An 8,060-nucleotide genomic window follows, 5' to 3' on the forward strand; every position below is an offset into this window, starting at 1 on the left:
ACCCGTACATCCCTTACATACTGGTCTATGGCTCTGGCTAGACCATTTTGAGCAGCACGGAGGTACGCGTCTCCAGAATTGAAGGCATCAAATGCCTCTAGGGGGAAGCAAGCGTCACGGAGTACGGCTCGGCGACGCCTATGATTCATGGCGCTCTCCACTTCTGAATTTGTAGCGGATAGTCTATCTGCATCCTCTGTAGGAGGAGTATCCGGCGTTCGCCCCATGTCGGCTTCCGCCTCTATGTCCGGTCCTGGATCCCGACTGGTGGAAGCATGATCAGCAGCCTCACTGGACATATTCGAGCGAGCGTTTTTTCTGTTAAAGAAACAAGGACGTCATTACATTTTGAGAAAGACGACAACCACGGAGCGGGGTTTTGTCATACCTCTGCGCCGGCGTCTCCGTCCTGACCGCCTTCCTTTTTGGCATGCCCGGCCTCGGTGCCTCTTGTTGACGAGTTGCTGCGGGTTCGGCACGGCGTCTCGAAGGCCTTCCCTGTAAAAAAAACCATATGTATATGGTAGGTGAAGTGTCTAAAAGGGGATCCTAGTTTTTGGAGTTGGAATTTTGGGTTTTTCTAACGTGTGACACAGGAAGCAGTCCGGGATAGTCGGCCGTAATGGCCACCATGGCGTCATCACAGCTTAATTGATAGAACTGCCGGTCTATCAGCTCCATGAATATGTCTGGATCTTCTTCGAGTCCGGGACCGAGGGCCCGGTCAGGGTCCTCTGGTTGTGGGGATGGGCTGTTGACCTCCCTTATGGCTTTTCACAGTTCCTGCCGCACAATGGCAAGGTGAATACCTACGACAAAGAATGCGGGAAGAATGGGAGTAGGGAGATATAACTCGCCCAGCTTGGAGGGTTGTACATGGAGAATCCATCCCGTGGCTTGATGGGAACGAACTCCTATTCCTCTCCCTTGAACAACTCAGACAAAATTTTTGCTAAAGCGGCAGCGTTGTCCGGACCCTTACGCCCGCAACGGGTGGCATCATCTTCCCCGTTAAAACACCATAGGGGGTGCCCTCGATATTGAAGTGGCTGCACTCCCCACATTATGCATATTGACATAACCTCGATTACTAATTCGGTTCATCAGGTAAATGACTTCTCCGTTGTCTTCCTCCTAGGGGCTCCGTGGGCGCCAACTTCGACGTTTCTTCAGAGGAGCATCGTTGAACTCAGGAAGACCCCACCGAATAGGGTCCAGAAGGGGGACGTCCTCCATATAAAACCATTCCGAAGGCCAGTCTTTGGACGTCTTCTTCGGAGTACCGGACAGGTATCCGGTTTCGGTGATACGCCATATTTCGGCTCCGCCCACTTGATAAAGTGACCCCTTCTGTGTGCGGGGGACGAGGCAAAATAACCTTTTCCACAGCTCGAAATGAGCCTCGCAGCCCAGGAATAACTCGCAGAGGGCAACATAGCCGGCGATGTGTAAAATGGAAGCAGGGGTGAAATTATGCAGTTGGAGGCCGTAAAACTCCAGGAGCCCGCGGAGGAATGGATGAATTGGAAATCCGAGTCCCCTTAATAAGTAAGGAACTAGGCATACCCGCTCCCCCATAGAGGGGCTGGGGAAGCTCTCCGCTTGCTCCTCGCCATTGTAGGTGGCGAGCCCGGCTCGGACGGGAACCATATACGCTGGAGGGAGAAATCCCTTGGTCTGCAGTTTGACTAATCGACTGTGTGGGACAGAACACCTCTCCCAATCAACGGGCTTTGGTCTACGGGGGCGGGAGGAGGAGCTGCGGAGGTCGGCCATGCTGGAGTGGATCTTTCCGAAGCGCGGTCCGACGGATTCTCGCTGGGGAGGGTGATATGGATTGGATCTAAGAATCCCCATCCCTTCAATAGACAATTTATTTATCTGGCTAGGGGGCAAACATAAAACCGCCCTGGCTCCTCGTATTCATTCAACGCGTGGAAGATAGCCCTTATTGGGCACGGAAGCCAAGAAATCCAACATTTATGGTGCCGAACACTACTTGACAAACGTTCGAAATTTGGAGAAGAACCCGCCTTGCAATGTCGAAGACAATACTGCGTGTCGGACTTGACGTCATTGAATCCTGGTTCGGGGGCTACTGAGGGAGTCCTGGATTAGGGGGTCTCCGGGCAGCCGGACTATATCCTTTGGCCGGACTGTTGGACTATGAAGACACAAGATTGAAGACTTCTTCCCGTGTCCGGATGGGACTCTAATTGGCGTGGAAGGCAAGCTAGGCAATACGGATATGTATATCTCCTCCTTTGTAACCGACCTTGTGTAACCCTAACCCCCTTCGGTGTCTATATAAACCGGAGGGTTTTAGTCCGTAGGATAGCATACAATCATACCATAGGCTAGCTTTTAGGGTTTAGCCTCTCCGACCTCATGGTAGATCAACTCTTGTACTACTCATATTATCAAGAATAATCAAGCAGGACGGTTTTACCTCCATCAAGAGGGCCCGAACCTGGGTAAAATATCGTGTCCCCTGCCTCCTGTTACCATCCGCCTTAGACGCACAGTTCGGGACCCCCTACCCGAGATCCGCCGGTTTTGACACCGACAGGTGTGTACAGCAAGGATGATTGTGGTAAACTAAAAAGGAAAGACTCAAATCATACAGGACGCTCCAAGCAAAATACATATCATGTGATGAATAAAAATATAGCCTCAAGTAAAGTTACCGATAGACGAAGACGAAAGAGGGGATGCCTTCCGGGGCATCCCCAAGCTCAGGCTTTTGGTTATCCTTGAATTTTACCTTGGGGTGCCTTGGGAATCCCCAAGTTTAGGCTCTTGCCACTCTTTATTCCAAAATCCATCAAATCGTTACCCAAAACTTGAAAATTTCACAACACAAAACTCAACAGAAAATCTCATGAGCTCCATTAGTATAAGAAAACAAACCACCACTTCAAGGTACTGTAATGAACTCATTCTTTATTTATATTGGTGTTAAACCTACTGTATTCCAAATTCTCTATGGTTCATACCCCCCGATACTAGCCATAGATTCATCAAAATAAACAAACAACACACTAAAAACAGATCTGTCAAAAACAGAACAGTCTGTAGTAATCTGTAGGTTTCGAATACTTATATAACCCCAAAAATTCTGAAATAAACTGGTGGATGTGAGGAATTTTTCTATTAATTATCTTCAAAAAGAATCAACCTAATAACACTCTCCAGTGAACAATGGCAGCAAATATCGTGAGTGCTAAAGTTTCTGTTATTTACAGCCAAATCCCAAAGACTTCCCCCAAGTCTTCCCAAAGGTTCTACTTGGCACAAACACTAATTAAATGCATAAAACCACATCTAAACAGAAGCTATATGAATTATTTATCACTAAACAGGAACAAAAAAACAATAAACAAAAATAAAATTGGGTTGCCTCCCAACAAGCGCTATCGTTTAACGCCCCTAGCTAGGCATAAAAACAAGAATAGATCTAGGTATTTTCATCTTTGGTATGCAATCCATAAGTGGCTCTCATCATAGATTCATAAGGTAATTTAATTTTCTTCCTATGGAGGTGTTCCGTGCCTTTCCTTAAAATAAATTGGAATCTAATATTTCCTTCTTTCAATCAATAATTGCACCAATCGTTCTAAGGAAAGGTCTACCAAGAATAATATGACATGTAGGATTGCAATCTATATCAAGAACAATGAAATCTACGGGCACATAATTCCTATTTGCAACAATAAGAACATCATTGATCCTTCCTATAGGTTTCTTAATAGTGGAATCCGCAATATGCAAATTTAAAGAACAATCATCAAATTCACGGAAACCTAACACATCACAAAAAGTTTTTGGAATCGTGGAAACACTAGCACCCAAACCACATAAAGCAAAGCATTCATGATATTTAATTTTAATTTTAATAGTAGGTTCCCACTCATCATAAAGTTTTCTAGGGATAGAAACTTCTAATTCAAGCTTTTCTTCATAGGATTGCATTAAGGCATCAACGATATGTTTGGTAAAAGCTTTATTTTGATCATAAGCATGAGGAGAATTTAGCACGGATTGCAACAAGGAAATACAATCTATCAAAGAGCAATTATCATAATTAAATTCCTTGAAATCCAAAATAGTGGGTACATTGCTATGTAAAGTTTTGACCTCTTCAATCCCACTTTTACCAATTTTTGCATCAAGATCTAAAAACTCCGAATAATTGGAACGCCCTTTAACTAAAGTTGACTCATCTCCAGTCCCATCACTATCAAGGTTCATATTGCAAAACAAAGATTTAATAGGAGACACATCAATCTCTTTTAGATCTTCATTCTTATTATCGTGAAAACTAGAAGAACACGGTTTTATAAAGCAATCTTTTTTAGCACGCATCCTAGCGGTTCTTTCTTTCCACTCAGCAATGTAAATTCTGATGGCTTTGAGAGACTCATTGATATCATGCTTAGGTGTAATAGATCTAAGTTTCAAAGAATCAACATCAAGGGAAATTCTATCCACGTTCCTAGCCAACTCATCAATCTTAGGCAATTTTTCTTCAAGCAAAGCATTTAAATTCTTTCGTGAAATCATAAATTATTTAACACTAGTGTCAAAATCATAGGGCATCTTATTAAAATTTCCATAAGAGTTGTTGTAGGAATTACCATAATTATTAGAGGAATTACTAGGAAACGGCCTAGGATTAAAATTTCCTCTATACGCGTTGTTACCAAAATTGTTCCTACCAACAAAATTCACATCCATAGATTCGTTATTATTATCAATCAAAGTAGACAAAGGCATATCATTAGGATCAGAAGAAACACTCTTATTAGCAAACAATTTCATAAGTTCATCCATTTTCCACTTAAAACATTAATTTCTTCTATAGAATGATCCTTTTTACTAGTAGATCTTTCGATGTGCCATTGAGAATAATTAACCATAATATTATCTAGGAGTTTAGTATCTTCTTCTAAAGTGATTTCCATAAAAGTTCCTCCCGCGGCCGAATCTAAAAGATTTCTAGAAGCAAAATTCAATCCAGCATAAAAAAATTGTATGATCTCCATAAGTTTGTGCAATTATGTATATGGCAATTATGTATCATTAATTTCATCCTCTCCCAAGCTTGTGCAACATGCTCATGATCAAGTTGCTTAAAATTCATAATATCGTTTCTAAGAGAGATGATCTTAGCGAAAGGAAAATACTTAGAGATAAAAGCATCTTTGCACTTATTCCATGAATCAATGCTATTTTTAGGCAAAGAGGAAGACCAAGTTTTAGCACGATCTCTAAGAGAAAACGGAAATAGATTCAATTTAACAATATCATTATCCACATCTTTCTTCTTTTGCATATCACATAAATCAACAAAGTTGTTTAAACGGATCTTTCATAACAAGATTTAGCAAAGCAGTATTAATTTCACAAGATTCAGCATCGGTAGGAGGAGAAATCGGAGTGCTAAGAAAGTCATTATTGTTGGTATTGGGAAAGTCACACAATTTAGTATTGTCTTGATCTATCGTGACAAACAATCAATCCAACACACAAGGAAACAAGAGGCAAGCAAAAAAGACGAACGGAAAAGAGGGCAAACAGAAAAGAGGGCGAATAAAACGGCAAGGGTGAAGTGGGGGAGAGGAAAACGAGAGGCAAATGGAAAATAATGTAATGCGAGGGATAAGAGTTTGTGATGGGTACTTGGTATGTCTTGAATTAACTTGGTGCAACCTCCCCGGCAACGGCGCCAGAAATCCTTCTTGCTACCTCTTGAGCATGCGTTGGTTTTCCCTTGAAGAGGAAAGGGTGATGCAGCAAAGTAGCGTAAGTATTTCCCTCAGTTTTTGAGAACCAAGGTATCAATCTAGTAGGAGGTAACACACAAGCCACCTAGTACCTGCACAAACAAACAAGAACCTCGCAACCAACGTGATAAAGGGGTTGTCAATCCCTTCATGGCCACTTACGAGAGTGAGATCTGATAGAGATAATAAGATAAATATTTTTGGTATTTTTATGGTATAGATTGGAAAATAAAGATAGCAAAATAAACAACGATAGAAATAGCAAGTTGATAGGAAAATAACATGATGGAAAATAGACCTGGGGGCCATAGGTTTCACTAGTGGCTTCTCTCGAGATAGCAAATTCTACGGTGGGTGAACAAATTACTGTCGAGCAATTGATAGAAAAGCGCATAGTTATGAGAATATCTAGGCATGATCATGTATATAGGCATCACGTCCGCGACAAGTAGACCGAAACGATTCTACATCTACTACTATTACTCCACACATCGACCGCTCTCCAGCATGCATCTAGAGTATTAATTTCATAAGAACAGAGTAACGCATTAGACAAGATGACATGATGTAGAGGGATAAACTCAAGCAATATCATATAAACCCCAACATTTTATCCTCGATGGCAACAATACAATACGTGCCTTGCTGCCCCTGCTGTCACTGGGAAAGGACACCGCAAGATTGAACCCAAAGCAAGCACTTCTCCAATTGCAAGAAAGATCAATCTAGTAGGCCAAACCAAACTGATAATTTGAAGAGACTTGCAAAGATAGTAAATTATGCATAAAGGAATTCAGAGAAGAATCAAATATTGTTCATAGATAATCTTGATCATAAACCCACAATTCATAGGATCTCGACAAACGCACTGCAAAAAGAATTACATCGAATAGGTCTCCAAGAGAATCGAGGAGAACTTTCTATTGAGATCCAAAGAGAGAGAATAAGCCATCTAGCTAATAACTATGGACCCGAAGGTCTGTGGTAAACTACTCACACATCATCGGAGAGGCTATGGTGTTGATGTAGAAGCCCTCCATGATCGATTCCCCCTCCAGTGGAGCGCCGGAAAAGGCCCCAAGATGGGATCTCACGGGTATAGAAGGTTGCGGCGGTGGAAATAGGGTTTCGTGGTCCTCCTGGATGTTTTCGGGGTATATGGATATATATAGGAGGAAGAAGTAGGTCGGTGGAGCTGCGAGGGGCCCACGATGGTGGGGGCGCGCCCTCCTGCCTCGTGGCCTCCTTGCTTCTTTCTTGACGCCCACTCCAAGTCTCCTGGATCACGGTTGTTCCACAAATAACTCTCCCAAGGTTTCATTCCGTTTGGATTCTGTTTGATATTCCTTTTCTTGCATTGGGCCTTTGGTTAATAGGTTAGTCCCAAAAATAATATAAAAAGGTATATTAAAGCCCATTAAACATCCAAAACAGATAATATAATAGCATGGAAAAAACAAAAATTATAGATACGTTGGAGACGTATCAAGACTCATCACCAAAACTAACACCGACAGTTTGTTTCTCACAATCTATCTTAGCATTAAGGGTGTTCAGGAAAGGTCTACCAAAGATAATGGGACAAGAATCATCTTGTGGGGAACCAAGAAAAAGAAAATCAATAGGGTATTTTATTTTCCCACACAAGACTTCAACATCTCTAACAATCCCAATTGGTGAAATAGTGTCTCTATTAGCAAGTTTAATAGTAACATCTATGTCTTCTATCTCTGCGGGTGCTATGTCATTCATAATTTCTTGATATAAGGTGTAAGGAATAGCCCTCACACTAGCACCTATGTCACATAAACCATGATAACAGTGATCTCCTATTTTAACTGAGATAACGGGCATGCCAACAACTGGTCTATGTTTATCCTTTTTATCAGGTTTGGCAATTCGAGCAGCTTCTTCACAGAAGTAAATAACATGCCCATCCATATCTTCTTCCAAGAGATCTTTAACCATAGCAATACTAGGTTCTACTTTGATTTGTTCATCGAGTTTGGGTGTTCTAATATAGCTTTTCTTAACCACAGTTGAAACTTTAGCATGTTCCTTTATCCTAACAGGGAAAGGTGGTTTCTCAATATAAGCAGAAGGAATAACTGGATCAACATTGTAAAGTATATATAGTTTCTTCTTTAACTGGTACCAGTTCTTTGATTTCTTATTTAATAGGTGGGTGATATTTAAACCACTTCTCTTTAGGGAGGTCAACATGAGTAGCAAATGATTCACAAACGGGGCTACTATCTCAGATTCAAGTCCATA

The sequence above is a fragment of the Triticum urartu genome, chromosome 1, assembly GCF_003073215.2.
Source record: "Triticum urartu cultivar G1812 chromosome 1, Tu2.1, whole genome shotgun sequence".
In the NCBI taxonomy this organism is placed as follows: domain Eukaryota; kingdom Viridiplantae; phylum Streptophyta; class Magnoliopsida; order Poales; family Poaceae; genus Triticum; species Triticum urartu.